Raw genomic sequence first — 14843 nt, 5'->3', positions numbered from 1 at the left:
ACATAATTATTCCCCTTACACAGTAATACGGGGTAAAATTGCACTGCTTCAATATGCTAGCCACTAGCCACAAGCTGCTATTCAAGTTTAAGTTAATTTAAATTAATAAAATTTAAAATTCAGGGACTTCCCTGATGGTCCAGAGGGTAAGACTCTGCACTCCCAATGCAGGGAGCCCAAGTTAAATCCCTGGTCGGGGAGCTGGGTCCCACATGCACGCCGCAACTAAGACCTGGCACAGCCTAAATAAATAAATAAATACTTTTTAAAAATTAAAAAAATTTTTTTAAATAAATAAAATTCAGTTCCTTAGTCACACTAGCCACATGTCAAGTGCCTGATCACCACATGTGGCTAGTGGCTACTACATTTTAGTGCAGATACAAAAGAATTCCATCATTGCAGATAGTTCTATTGGGCAGTGCTGTGAAGCATTTCTTTTAAACTAATTCCATTGCAATAAAACAATTTGTGTTTATTACCCAGGGGATTCTGCCTGTAACTGCAGAGTAGGAAAAGCAATCTGGCCAGAGTGTCTGTTGGTGGGAAGGACGGAAAAGCACAGATTCCAGAAGGCTGCGTGCCTCTCGCCACAGGTCCCAGGCACGATGTTTCCAAACACCAAAAGACGTGCAGCCTCTGCCTTTGGATGTAACCAAGGGCCTGCAAATCTTGTTCCAAAATGAGGTGGCAGTGTCTGATCACTTGTTTCAAAGAAAAAATTGAGATGCATGACAAGAAAATATTGTCTGTCTACTTAACAGAGACAGACAATAAATCTGCAAACAATGACTAACCCAGCAGTAATGAGTACTCCTGGCACCAAGAAACCAAGTCTCCCTGGAGAAATGACCATTTCCAGGTCACAAACATCTGGTCAAGCAGGGTAGTGTTATCGAACCAAACTTGGTCCCCTCGCCCATGGAGCAGCAAAACCAATCTACTGACACTGGCTTGTGGTGAAGGAAAGCGCAGCGTTTATTGCAAGGCCAAGGAAGAACGGGCGGCTGAGCTCAAAAGATCCGAACTCCCCAGTGGCTTTCAGGGAAGGGTTTTTAAAGACAGTGTGAGGGAGAGGGTGACAGGGTGTGTTATCAGCTAGCTCGTGCACAATTCTCTCATTGGTTGATGCTGAGGTAACAGGGTGATGTTTCAGGAATCTCAGTCATCAACCTTCTGGTTCCAACTGGTCTGGGGTCTATGTGACCAGCATGCAATTAACTTTTTCCACCTGCTGGAGGTTTTAGTGCCTGCAGACAACTGAAGGGTATGACCCAGGGTATTATCTATAGCCCCTGAGGAAGAACCAAAGGCCCTTGACTTTGTTTTATGGCTAAACTGTTATTAGTCTTACTTGAATATTTTTTGTTTCTGTTTTTTCTTTCTTCTCTTATTAAATTTTTCTTTTTGGAACCCAGGGAAGGTCTAGGATGCTAAAGCTTTTCTACACACAAGAGGCGGACAGGGGACATGGGGCCTGGGCAAGTGTCTGTCCCCGGGAAGGCTCTGTAGGGTCCCACTCCGTTTCAGTAGCAAGGAAGCCATCTTAGACTCCTGGGGACATATAAAAAGGACCCAGCAGTCAACCAGTAGAGGTTGCCCCAGCTACAGAGGAGGGAATTTGAGCATTAATAAGGATAACAACTCCAATGGATTAAAGCACACCAAACATATTTAAATTTGTGTTAATAATAACGATACTAAAAAAAAAAAAATTCCAAAAGCCAAAAACAAATTGGTCACCACTGTAACAGTGCTGGGGAAACAATTATTTTCAAAACTTGTCAATAAAGAAAAAAATTAAGCATTTATCTTGCTTTATCAGTTGTTTATCATTTATCTTGCCTTATCAGTTGTGCTTACAGTACAAACTGTACCACTGGATAACCAAATAGACTAGTAAGTTTCTCTTTATAAAGGCATTTCAAAGTAAATAATAATATTTTAAAAATTGAGAGAATATCATCATTTTGCAACCCTTAGTGAATTAATGGATCTATGTATTGATTATCAATAGTTGCAAACCCTATAAAAAGAAACATTATAAGTCACCTGATGAAGGTATGTCTTGCCGCCCATCCCAGCCCCAAAAAAAGACAGGAAAAAAACGAACTGGAATCTGATCAAGCTTTTAGGTTCAACAACAGCTTTTTTTCAGCATTTATTTTTAGGAAATAAAGTTCAGAGGAACATGTTAAACCACACCCAGGGATACAATGAGCCAAGTCCAGGCTGTGGGAGATCAGAAAACACACAATCTTGTTTCTTCAACAAATTACAAAGGTGTGTATGTGGTAGGGGGGATGGATCCTGTGAATTAAAAGCAGACACAACTGCACTGAGATGCCACTGTGCACCTATGAAGATGGCTATGATCAAAATGACAAGTGTTGGCCAGGAAGTGGAGAAACTGAAGCCCTTGTACGCTGCTGGTAGGAATATAAAATGGGCAGCTGCTTTGGAAAATAGTCTGGCAGTTCTTCAAATGGTTAAACATAGAATTACCATATGATCTAGAAATTCTACTTTTATGTATAGACCCAAGAGAAATAAAGACCTATGTCCACACAAAAACTTGTACACAAATGTACACAGCAACATTATCCCTATTAGCCAAAAAGTGGAAACAACCCAAATGGCCATCAACTGCCGAACAAATAAACACAATGTGGTCTATCTACACAAAGGAATATTACTCAGCAATAAAAAGGAGTGAAGTCCTGACACAGGCTACAATGTGGACGAGCCCAGAAGACATGATGCTGAGCGAACAAAGCCAGCACACAGAGCATGTGATTCTATTTCCAGGAAATGTCCAAAACAGGCATATCCACAGAGACAGAAAGATTAGCGGTTACCAGGGGCAGGGGGGAGGGGGAGAAATGGGGGTGACGGTTAATGGGCACAGGGTTTCTTTTTAGGGTGAGGAAGAAGTTCTACAATTGACTGTAGCATTTGTGCTACAAACATACTAAACTCCGAATATACTAAAAACTGATGAATTACATGCTTTAAAAGGGTGAATTGTATGGTATGTGAATTCTATCTCAAGAAAGCTCCCCCTCCCCCAAAAAAAACACAGACTTAAAAAAAATCCCAATAAACAGATATTTGGATTCTGTTCAGTTAAAAAAAAAAAAAATGACCTTGAGGCAAGTGAAAAGGTGAACCATGGATGATGAATGCCATTGAGGAGTTATTAAACGTTATGATGTGATAAGGATACTGTGTCTTTCTCTCTTAGCCATATGTACTGAAATGTTTCCAGCTCAACCAGAAAGGTGTATGGGATTTGCTTCAGAACACGGGAAGGGAGGGCAGGCGGAGGTGTAGACCAAACAAGATGGGCCAAGAATGGTCCATGGTGAAGGGGTAGTGCAGAGGGCTGCATGTGTCTTCATTGTACTATTCTATTTTCATACCTCTATTTTTGTTGAAAAAAATTATAAACATTTTAATATATTTAAGTCTGTAACTACATTTTTTTTTAAATCACACACATTTCCATTCTGTTCTTAAGGCAGGTTAGTTTAATTTTGTAGAAGAAATACTTTCAAACAATACAAATGACACAATTAGAATGGTGACAAAAATAGAGATGAATACTGATTATAACTTATTCCCACAACAGAAGGTTACTTATTTCCGTGGTGACAATTACGTGACCAGATGAAGTGAAGACCGAATTCCCTTTTACTTATCACACTGTTTCTAAAGGACCCTGGTGGCAGACTTTGGATTGTCCAAGGCACGATTATGGGCAAACTTAAACATAAGAAAATACCCCTTAAGACGATAGGACTTCACTTTTTGGACATGTGGGATATCTTCCAGGGGGTGGGAGTCTTAACTAGTTGGAAGCTGCACAGTCAAATCACGAAAGAGAAGCCAATTAGGGTGCATCGTGTCCTGCCTCCCGGGCTGGGCTCTGACGCTGTCCATGTGCCACCTCCAGCACAGCCTGCGAGCAGCACGGAGCCCGTCACCTCCCCGTCCTTCATCTGCCTGGCTTTTCCTTCCTTTCTGACTATGGTCCCATTCAGGTGCGAAAGCAGACAGACACAGGAGGGAGGCGGGAGCAGCATGGGGGAACGGCGGCGCAGGACCCAGTGCTCCTGGAACTGACAGCAAAGCTGGGGCTGCATTTGTTTCTGGTGGGGCAAAGGAGGGATTTCTTTTCTTTTTTAACTCTGGGGTGGGGAAGCATTCCAAACAGAAACCTGTATCTACTGGGCAGTGACATTTGAAAACCCTTGCGGGCTTTCTGTATTGGCACAGTGGGTCTCCCCGCGTTGCTACTTTGTAGGGGTTAGCAGGAAAGCTACCTCAACCCTTCCACCCACTTAGAGCTTCAAGTGGCAGTGTCTGAACAGAGGCCAGGCAACGCGGCCGGGGCTCTCCCACGTCTGGGGAGCCACGCACCTCAGAGGCGTGTGACTTGCTCTCCACACACCCCAGAGTCCAGCGGCAGCCAATCCGTCAGTCAGAAGTTTCAACAGCTGGGGACAGAGAGGGCCTGCCACCAACCTGACCCGTGCAGCAACGCTGTCTCCTGGGGGGCACTTCTGGCAAGCACTCATGTGTTTTGTCTCTCTACCTCTGTTGTGGGTACGTATGCAGGAAAATTAGCAAAAGAAAAAGGAAAAACAAAACCGAGACTAGAGGCAGAAATACATAGCAACAAGTGACAAGTGTGAAAAAGCACAGAGTTTTCAGCCTTACCACCACTGACAACTTCACTGTCCGTGATAGGTCACATGTCAATGAAATGCTTTTACAACATTCATTTTTAATAAATGTGAAAAGGAAGGTGGGTTATCCAAGGGAGTGCTTACAGACGAATGAGAAGAGAGATGCTGCTGATTAAGGGGGGAGGGGCAGAAAGACCCAGGAGGAGGGTTCCGTTTTCTCTTACATTTTGTGTGACTCACCTCGTTTACTTCTCCGAGGCCTCATGAAGGAGAGTGCATTTCACATATAATAAATACGTATTAGGCGAACTATACCACCTGGCGTTTTAAAAGGATGGTATAGTTTTATTACGTAAAGAATTTTTTCCTCATGAGCTAGTTCTAAGATTTCTTAAGAAATGTTGGGAAGACTCCAGTATGGGGCGAGGGCCTCTGATCGAAAGCACATGCTCTCCTGTGAGTGACTCGCCGGGTACTTGTAGCTCCCACGGAAGCTGGCTTCCTCAAAAACGCGCCTTCAAAGGTTATCGTGTCCATGTCGTGACTGCTCTATGCATCAGCGGATCCAGTGACTCAGTGAAAACGCACCTTCCTTCTTCTCTTTTCACTTTCCTGCAGGGCAGAGCAGCAGAGCAGAAGCTCCACCACCGCCCTCCTTGTCGGTCAGGATCAGATGGGGCGGGCCGGAAAGGCAGGCGGGGCTGCCGTGGCCGGGTGAGGGTGGGCTGTGTGGCTGCCGCTGCCGGGGGCTCCGTGACCGGCCTCAGACCCGGGGTGGGCACGGAAAGGTGCACGGAAACCAGGGGCTCTGGGTGCCCAGCCCGCGCGGGAGACCGAGCTCCGCAACGCGCACCCCGCACTGACTTAGGACCGAGCCCCTAAGGCGGCATCTTAACAGCACACAAAGGGTGCGAAAGTGTGCAATATACATGATCAATGCACACAGGAGAGACGGGGCAAGTGACGAGTTCAGCACACAGTGTTTGCGTTTCCGACGTCAGACAAAAAACCGGCCCCAAAGATCCGTTCTACCGCATGGCAAATACTGAAGAACTAAATTTCAGTCTTAAAATACATCTTAAAGTCAGTGTTTTCCTTCAAGGAGGAAGGAAAGAACTATAAATAAATGACAATACAGTGAATCTGCCTGAGTTTCTGTCTTCCACCCTTCAAGTCAAAGAACACAGCATGGCAACTGTAGAATCTTAACACAATAGCTGCTCTTTTATAAAATAACCTGCTTGAGATGTTAATTTAACAAGGAAAAGCCAAGCCCTGTTCCTGTCACTATCAAAAAATACATATTTATAGACTTTTGAAAACAAAATGTGTATATTAATAACTTTGCACAAATATTTGAAAGACAATTTTAGCTAGACAATTTTAGAACTTCGTGGAAATAAAATAGGCAGATAAATACTTCATCAAACATCATCAACCGGCAGCGGAGGTATGTTAGTCCTTGGTCTCGTGAAAAATGCTATCTTCTCCCTGGGTGGGCATGGAAAAAATTACGTTAGAAGGTGATATGCAGACACTGAAAGCTGGCAGGAAGCTCTCATATCAATGATGGCTTTCCTTGTTCATAGAACAATCAGAATTTGAATTCTCATCATATATGTTTGTACACAAATTTTCAAAATTTTAATAGAAGTTATGATACTCCTAGGAGGGCAGGGATTTATCTCCAGTGGCTGGAAGAGTGCTTGCTACATACTAAGTGTTAATTCTTGTTCTATCAACAAATGAATACATTTTTAAAATATATCAGTATATGAATTCTAAATCAAAACTGAAGGAAGTGGTTATAATATCTTGTGTTATTTTATGATAAGGACATAAAAATTACAGGTATAGAAAAAAACAAAGCTACAAGTCAGGCACAAAGTAGTATGGATAGAGCTGTGTTAACTGCGGCTGTATAAAAGAACAAAACCATGCAAAACTGATTTATGTCATTAGAATTCAACACAGCGTTTAAGGAAATTTGCAGGGTAATCTGGAAACGCTGATAATGTTTTGATTTCTGTAATGTTCAGTTTATGAGAACTCACTAAACTATATTCATAAGAACAGAACATTTTCCTGTATATAGAGTATGCTTCAATCTAAATTTTAAAAAGCAAAGATAACACATACTGTACATATGTAAATTGCTGTTATTTGTGATCATAAACATAAAAGATGTTACAAGAGCCAGTAAGTGAATTATGTTTATTAGATGAAATTAGTCATGAAAAAAATAACAGGTTAGGTAGTAACATGTGGTATTTTAATTCTTAATAAGCTGAATGCAAAATTCAACAAAAATGATCATAATTGGCCTTAATTAAAGCTACATAGAAAATAAATCAGGAGAAAAATCGCACAATGCTGACAGCAGTGGGGATTCCAGCTTTGTTCTCCACTTCCTTGTGGGTCTGTCTCAATACTTACTTTACTCTTTATAATGACAAAGGTGTGACAGTAGAAAGCAAGCGGGAGAGTGAGGCCTGGGCTTCTCCCCACCTGAACGCCTGCACTTGGATGGGCTCTTTGAGGTTCTGCCCGCGCAGCTGGCACACCCCTTTGGAGGCCTTCTTCAGCATCTTCTCAGCTGCCTGTTCTTGATGGAAGTCAAGTTTGGTCTGTCTCGTCTGCAACAGCAAGGCGGGGTGAACCAGACGGGTTTGCTTCCAGTTTCAAGGAAGAGCGATGGAAGCCCCTGCCAGCTCCGGGCACCGGGAGGGGAGAAAGGCCCGCCCGCCCGCCCCCTCCCCCCGCTGGCGGGCCGGGGCCTCACCTGCCTCTCGGCCTCCCGCAGCAGGCTCCAGAAGCGCTCGTCGCGCAGTAGCCAGGCCGCGGGCTCGGCGTGGCCGCGGAGCTGGGCGTCCTCCAGGCGCTGGCGCAGCTCGCGCAGGGCGCACAGCTCCTCATTCAGCTGCCGCTGCCGCGTCCGCGACGCCTGGAGGTCCAGCTCCAGGTCCAGGGACGTGCGCGCCGCCAGAGCCGCCAGGGAGGACCTGCAGGGCTGCGAGACCGCGGCCGTGAGCGCGCCCACCCCGCCCGCGCCCTGCCTGCAGCTTCTTCCCCGAGTGACCGACCCCACTGGAGGGAGACACCCGCAGCGTGGCCCGACGCCAACACAACACGCACGTGGGCGACACGGGTTCAAGCCTCCACTCCGGTAACGAGCCAGTGACAGGAAACTGTCCGCTGTAAGGATGACCTAGGCTTTGGCTAAAGCACAGAGAAACAGACCCTCTCACCGGGGCAGGAGGGCGTCATCTTTCTCAAGTGCTACTTGACAATATAAGCAAGAGCCACAAAATGTGTGTTTTCTTTGGTTCTGAAATTTCATTTGACTTGCATCTGAAAGGCACAGCTGATGATGTGCAAAAGGTTTATGACAGAAAAAAATCCTAAATACCTAACAAGAGAAAAGTGATCAAATACATTATAAGGCCAGCAGAAAATGCAGCTATTGTAAAAAGATGAAAAGTATACCGACGTGGCAAAATCTTAATGATCTACTGTATAACGGGCAAAAAGCACGTTATAAACCACGCTGAGGGCTGTCTGGTTAAACACACACAGGCTGTCAAAAACGCTCCTCCCCAGGGAATTCCCTGGTAGTCCAATGGTTAGGCCTCCCCGCTTCCAATGCTGGGGTGCGAGTTCCATCCCTGGTCAGAGAACTACAACGGCAGCCGCGCAGCGAGGCCAAACAACAACAACAACAACAACAAAACGTTCCTCCCCACATAAGCCTGAAGTAAGCAAGTCTCCTGTTTTCAAGAAGGTTCTAAGACGAGAATAGAATTGTGTACACGGAGCTGAGAGCAAACAACGCTAGGGAAGGCAGTTAGTGCAACAAAAGCACAAATCCACGAGCCTATCAGCGTTGTTGGGAGGACTGAATAACTGTATGCGTTTTACACACCCATAACACTAGTCTGCACATATGCAGAAGTTAAATGCAAATGTAAGTGACTTAATAAACACGAACTCATTTAAAAGCTCTGCTGAATTCATAGCAGAGCTCACTGGTTCCCAACCAGGGGTGACTTGGGCCCTCAGGGGACAGTTTTGGTCGTCACAACTGGGGGAGGGGGTGATAGTGGCAACTAGTGGGTCAAGGCCAGGGATGCAGCTCAACGGCCCACAGTGCACAGGACAGCCCCCAACAAAGACAGACCTAGGCCAAAATGCCAACAGCATGGCTGCCGAGAAATACTTTTGTTGCTGAGTTATGTGCTTTCTTATCATTCTCTGTCAGCGGCTACTCTAAATACAACCACCACAAGGAGATCTGGGAATTTTTTTTTGTTTCAAAGAATTCTTGCCCGGGAAAGTCAGGGAACCACTACCTTACAAATTAAAAGTAGCAAAACTGTGTAAACTGGCGTGATGTGGAGAAAAAATTCGGTGTATAGAAAGGAAAACTGTAGAACAGTCCTATGTAGAAGAATGCTCCACGTTGAAAGACTCAAATTTTCTAAACTGTATATACTCCCTTGTCAAAAAAGAGAGAAGAATCTCTTATACAGAATGGCTGTTTATTAATTTATTATATTGTAAAATGTAAAGATCCTGTATTATCTTAGATTATGACATTATCTTAGGAAATTAACAAATATTGGTAACATATTGACATTATATACACTTTTTAAAATTATACCTAAGTAAAAAAGGAAATAAACATATCACCTTTCAATTAATCTTACCTAAAATATTACGTCTTCAGGTTTGTAGAAATAACTCCCAGCGTACATACAGACGGCATATTAGTCTACGTGGCACATACCTGCTAATAGCGAAGGGTTCGTCTTTCCAAAGTGTTTCGGACAAAGGGGGACTTCCGGGGCAGCGTTGAACTGTCGCTGTCACTACGATAAAGCTACACCAAAAAGACTGAGGTTCAGAAACACTTCCTCAAGAATTCAACATTCATTCCCTGTGTACTCTGAACTGGATTATTTTGTTTCTCGTGCAGGTACTCAAACAGTTATGATGTTTAGAGCTTTTACCAAGACTTTGGGTTTCGCTTACAAGAAAACCCTACACAAGAGTTTCAAGCCAAACAAAGACAAACCAAATGAGCAGAGCAACCCCCAGCCCCACCCCTCTTTCAGGTCCATCAACCGAACCAGCTGAGGTTTTCCAGGCTAATCGAGCAACACAATTTCAATCCTATCAATGCCAACTGCCACTTGATACGGTGTGACGCTCATGAAAACCCACACTCTCCTCAGCGCTTTTCACTTTTTATCAATCATTCTCATTTGCTGTGTTTCTAGCTTTGGCAAGAGCTGGGAAGACTGGCGTTCCAGGAAAGAGTCTCGTTCCTGGCAGGAGGACAAGCCCAGGCCACTAACACCCACCCTGCCCATCAAGGAAAAAGACCTGGCTTTAAAAAGAAAAATAAATAATGCCGACTTCACGGGAGCCGAGACGTTATGTATTTCATTTGGCGGCAGGTTTTCATTTCAGGATCAACATATATCTGCGTGAAAGCAAAGTCTTGGCCTTCACGGCCTTACTTTCCATGCCAATGAACCCCAGATATCAGGAAATGTCGCAGCCCTGCACTTACATGCCTCCCCTTCATCACAAACATATAATATAAACACAAAGAGGCCTCTAGAAGCATCGCCGGCCAGTGCGTGCCTTCGCGCAGGACGCAAAGCCCAGTGCAGGGGCTGGAGGCCTGTTTCTGGGGAGGTGAAGGGCTCCCTCCGTCACCACCCTGTTCTCAGCAAGGAGGCTGGAGGCTGGTCCACAGGGGCTTGGCAGGAGTCTAGGATAAGGAAGGGTGGCCTTCGATCAGGCGCCTCCAGCCGCGTGATGAAGCATCAGGCCCCACAGGGCTGCAGCCTGATGGGGCGGGAGTGCCCCGCCTGACCCTGGGCTGCCCGGGGCAGCGCGACCGGGGCACCTCGCCGCGTGGGGAGAGGAGCTGCAGGCCTCGCAGACGTGGCCACCCGGGCCCCAGCCCCTGTTGCTCCCTCCTGTGAGTAAAGGCTTCCCTCCCCAAGAAAGGTGGGCTCCCTGCTCAGCTCCTGGGCAGTGACCTGTAAGTCCCTAGAACATTCTAAGTGTCTCTGTTTACCTGGGGACCTTGGCCCGGCCACACAGTCTCTGCTGACAATGTGAGGGGGGCCCTGGGCCACCAGCTTGACCCTGGAGGGGCTGGAGACGAAGGTCAGCCACGCCGGCCACCAGCTGTGCCTCGTGACGACCCCCACAAAACCCCTGAGCACCAAGCCTCGGGTGAGCGCCCCTGGTCGGCTGTGCTCCGGGCACGCTGCCACTGCTCCGAGAGGTGAGAACTCCCGCACAAATCCGCTGCGGGAGAAGGGCTGGAAGCTCCGCCCGGTCTCTCCGGAGCGCTGCCCGTCGCCTCTTCCCTCTGCGCGTCGGTCTGCACCCCTTCCCTGCGGCGCACCATCATCGTGGCTACGACGGCTTTTCTGAGTTCCATGAGTCCTAGCCAATTTCTGAGCCTGAGGGTGGGCCTGGGGACCCCTCAGTGTCTCCCACGTAGGCCTGAGGGTCTGCCTTTCTCATATGATCAAACTCTGGCTTTGCCCTAATGCAGCGGCTCCTTGGCAGCCCCTTCAAGGGAAGATGCTTTCTCCAACGAGCCCCGTTAGAGGAGCGGGAGGGTCAAAGCTCTCCTTGAGCCAAACGGCGCCCCCAGTCTGCTGCGTCGTGAGCACTTACCCTCAACAGCGCCTCGTCTCTGCTAGTCCGTGCCGTCACTGTCACACGGCCACGGCCGGCCAACCTCCAACCTGCTGTCCTGTCTCCACGGACCACAGCAGGTGGGGTCTCCCCCTCCACCTGTCTCAGAGTTCTCAACCCTGCGTGCAGGTGAGGACCAGCCGGGAGCTCCAACCCTCTGCTGCCCAGCCCCGCCCGCGACCGATGAAGAATCCTTCCAGGCAGGTGGCAAAGGACTCCCGACTTACTCTGCAGACGTACTGGCTTCGTGCGGGCGAGAAAGTCTGGGAACGCACAATGGTGCTGCTCCGCGTGAAGGGCGAGCCGCGGGCCGTGCGGCCGGGCCTCTCCTTTGGCAGACTCGCCACCTCTTCCAGGAAGAGATCTTCTGTGTTGGTTTCCTTATCAACCTGGATAGTAATTTATTGTTTACCACGACTCTTTCTAGAACACAAGCATTAAATTAGTGTAGTCAGCAAACAACCTTGCCATTTCCACTGGAGGTCTAAGTGGCATTTCACATTTAAGGAGTCTAAACTCCTGAATTTCTGTACTCTACCAAAAGTTTTTCATCTGTTCACGCAAAAAATCTTAGTGTCATCCTGGACTCCTGTCTTTCTCTCACACTCCATTATCTAGACCAAGAGAAACTGTGTTGGCTCAATTTTCAGAATTACAAGTATTTTGCACATGCATGAACCTAGAGCATATTAGGCTTAGTGAAATAAGTCACACAGAGAAAGACAAATGCTGTACGATTTCACATATATGTGGAATCTAAAAAAATAAATAAATGAACAAACATAAGAAAACAGCAGCAGAGTCATAAACCCAGAGAACAAACAGGGGATTGTCAGAGGGGAGACAGGTGATGGGAGGAAAGAAATAGGTGAGGGAGATTAAGAGGTACAAACTTACAATCACAAAACAAATGAATCATAGGTATGAATATACCGGGTGGGGAACAGAGCCAATACCTGTGCACTATCTTTGTGTCGTGACAGATGTTAACTCGACTTACTGTGGAGACCATTCTGACATGTATAGAAGTATGTTGTATAACAGGAGCTAACAAAAGGTTGTAGGTCAGTTATATTTCAAAAACCAACAAGCTCACTGAAAACAGACAAGATCTGTGGTTACCAGAGGTGGGGATTGGGGGAGGGGGAATTCAATGAAGGCAGTCAAAAGGTACAAACTTCCAGTTACAAGATAAACAACTACTAAGCATGTATGTACACCATGATAAATATAATGAACACTGCTGTATGTTATATATGAAAGTTGTCAAGAGAGTAAATTCTAAGAGTTTTCATTACAGGAAAAATATTTTTTTCTATTTCTGTTATTTTGTATCTATGTGAGATGATGGATGGTCACTAAACTTACTCTGGTATCATTCTAACATGTATGTAAATCCAACCATTATGATGTATACTTTAAACCTACGCAGTGTATATGTCAATTATATCTCAATAAAATGAAGAGAGAAAAAATTAGGCGTTTTTTGACCCCTTGTCACCAACCCTTCATCCAAGTCACCATAAGCTCCTACTCAGCACATTTGAGCTATACACTTCTCACTGCCCTGCCTGATTGCATGCCTACCCTTCTCTTGAATCAATTCTTAGTGCAATTATGGAGATCCCAGTAAAACGGAAGTACAATCATGTCACCCCTGGGCTCAAAACTACTCCTCAATTTCCTACTCCTTTCAGAAAAAAACAAGAGTCCTGAGTGGACCCTACATAATTTGGTCCCTTCACTAACTCTGCTCTCAGCTGTGACAACTGCTTCTGCTCATCGCCCCAGCCCATACTCCTTGCTATTCTCTCACCGTTTTAGGCCTTCCACCTGTGTGTCTCAGTACATGCTCTTCCCCAGCTCCTGCACTTCCTTCCTTAAGGTCTCTACTCAAAATCCACCTTCTCAGAGATGCCTTAAAATGACCACCATCCCTAAAAATCTAAGCCCTGATGATATTATTTGTTCGTTAGCCTCTCTGTTAAAATGCTTTCTTAAAACAGGGTGATTTTGGGAAAATGGTGAACTAGGAAGCTCTAAGTCCTTGTTTCTTCATGGAAACATCAAAAAACACTCAACTATACCTCAAAACAAAACAAAACCATAAACGGATGAAATAGACTTATAGGAGCTCTGCAAACAATCGCAGTCTTTAGTAAGCAAATGAATGAAGAAAAATGATAAAATATTCAAAATGAAAAAATATTCAAGTGGTAGGAAATTTTACAGCATTTTTTTTTTTTTTTACTAGCCCCTGACCATGGTCTTTTAACTTAGAGGAGACAGCAGCCTAGTTCCCAATTCCCTCCCTTAAACTAGAAAAAGTAGGGTAGACCTTACTTATAACATTTTAACATGTTAGGGAGCTAAAGGTTTGGACTAATATTGCCTATCTTGACTCTCAGGTGCAGGAAAAGCAGCATGGCCCATCTTAGTCATAGAAGAGGATCAGAAGCAGCAGGCGGTACTCCTGAAAGCTGCTGCTGGACTGACCTACTGGTATAAACATACAATAGACCACAAAAAGCCCTAGAATAAGCTGGATACAGACAATCTAGGAAATTGAATGTTCAAAAAATTGAGCTATTTATATAGGGGAATTGAGAAGGCAGAAAGCAGGGTCAGTCAACACACACTGAAGGAAAGACTCAACACACACTGAAGGAAAAAACTGGGGAGGTCATAAGCTTTCACTTCAAGGTGATGTCTAGGCTCACAGTCTGCAAAATCTGGGAAAAGTGCCTGTTTTTTCAAATGTACAATTTTCAACAATGACCAAAAAAAATCACAAGGCATAGAAAGAAACATGGAAAGATGGCCCATTCAAAGGAAGCAAATAAATCAACAGAAATCATCTCAAAGCAAGCACAGACAACAAATCTACAATTTCAAATAATTGTATTAGATATGTCCAAAGAGCAAAAGGAAAAAAACATGGACAAAAAATAAGGAAATCAGGAAACAATATATGAATAAAATAATAATGATGATAATGAGTAAAAGATATAAATTACTTTTTAAAAAAGCAAAGATGGAGGTGAAAAAAATACAATAAGTGAATGAAGAAATTCACTAAAGAGGTAAAATGACATATTTAACTAGATATAAAAACAACAGGCAAACTGGAAGACAGGACAATTGAAGATAAGGAATCCAGCAAACGAAGAAAGAAGATTGAAGGAAAGTGAACACAGCCTATAGGATTTATAGGACACTGTGTCAGTGGACCATTATGGGATCCTTATAAGGAGAAAAGAGAAAGTAGTAGAAAGATTTTTTTGAAGACATAGGAAGACTTTCCACATTTGACGAAACAGACATTTATATAAATACAAGAAGCTTAACAACTACAAGTAGGATAAACTCAGGGTGACCCACAACAAGACACATTATTATCAAACTGAACAAAGATAATGATGTAAC

The 14843-nt window shown here is 44.8% G+C and overlaps 2 long non-coding RNA genes across 2 annotated transcripts; both read right to left on the bottom strand.

Annotated features, from left to right (window-relative positions):
* Positions 1 to 6169: 6169 nt before the first annotated feature.
* LOC309653345 lies at positions 6170 to 7503 on the bottom strand. Its single transcript, XR_014259111.1, has 3 exons — positions 7474 to 7503; positions 7200 to 7327; positions 6170 to 6182 (listed from the first exon to the last, which is right to left on the bottom strand). It is a non-coding gene; the product is annotated as an uncharacterized lncRNA (long non-coding RNA).
* A 39-nt stretch (positions 7504 to 7542) lies between these two features.
* On the bottom strand, positions 7543 to 11667 carry LOC309653342. Its single transcript, XR_014259110.1, has 3 exons — positions 11645 to 11667; positions 9478 to 9570; positions 7543 to 7701 (listed from the first exon to the last, which is right to left on the bottom strand). It is a non-coding gene; the product is annotated as an uncharacterized lncRNA (long non-coding RNA).
* Positions 11668 to 14843: the final 3176 nt, after the last annotated feature.

This window comes from Balaenoptera physalus (assembly GCF_965194825.1).
Source record: "Balaenoptera physalus genome assembly, chromosome: Y".
NCBI classification, from domain to species: domain Eukaryota; kingdom Metazoa; phylum Chordata; class Mammalia; order Artiodactyla; family Balaenopteridae; genus Balaenoptera; species Balaenoptera physalus.
The sequence above is the reverse complement of the archived record's forward strand: the minus strand, read 5'-3'. Positions and strand labels throughout refer to the sequence as shown.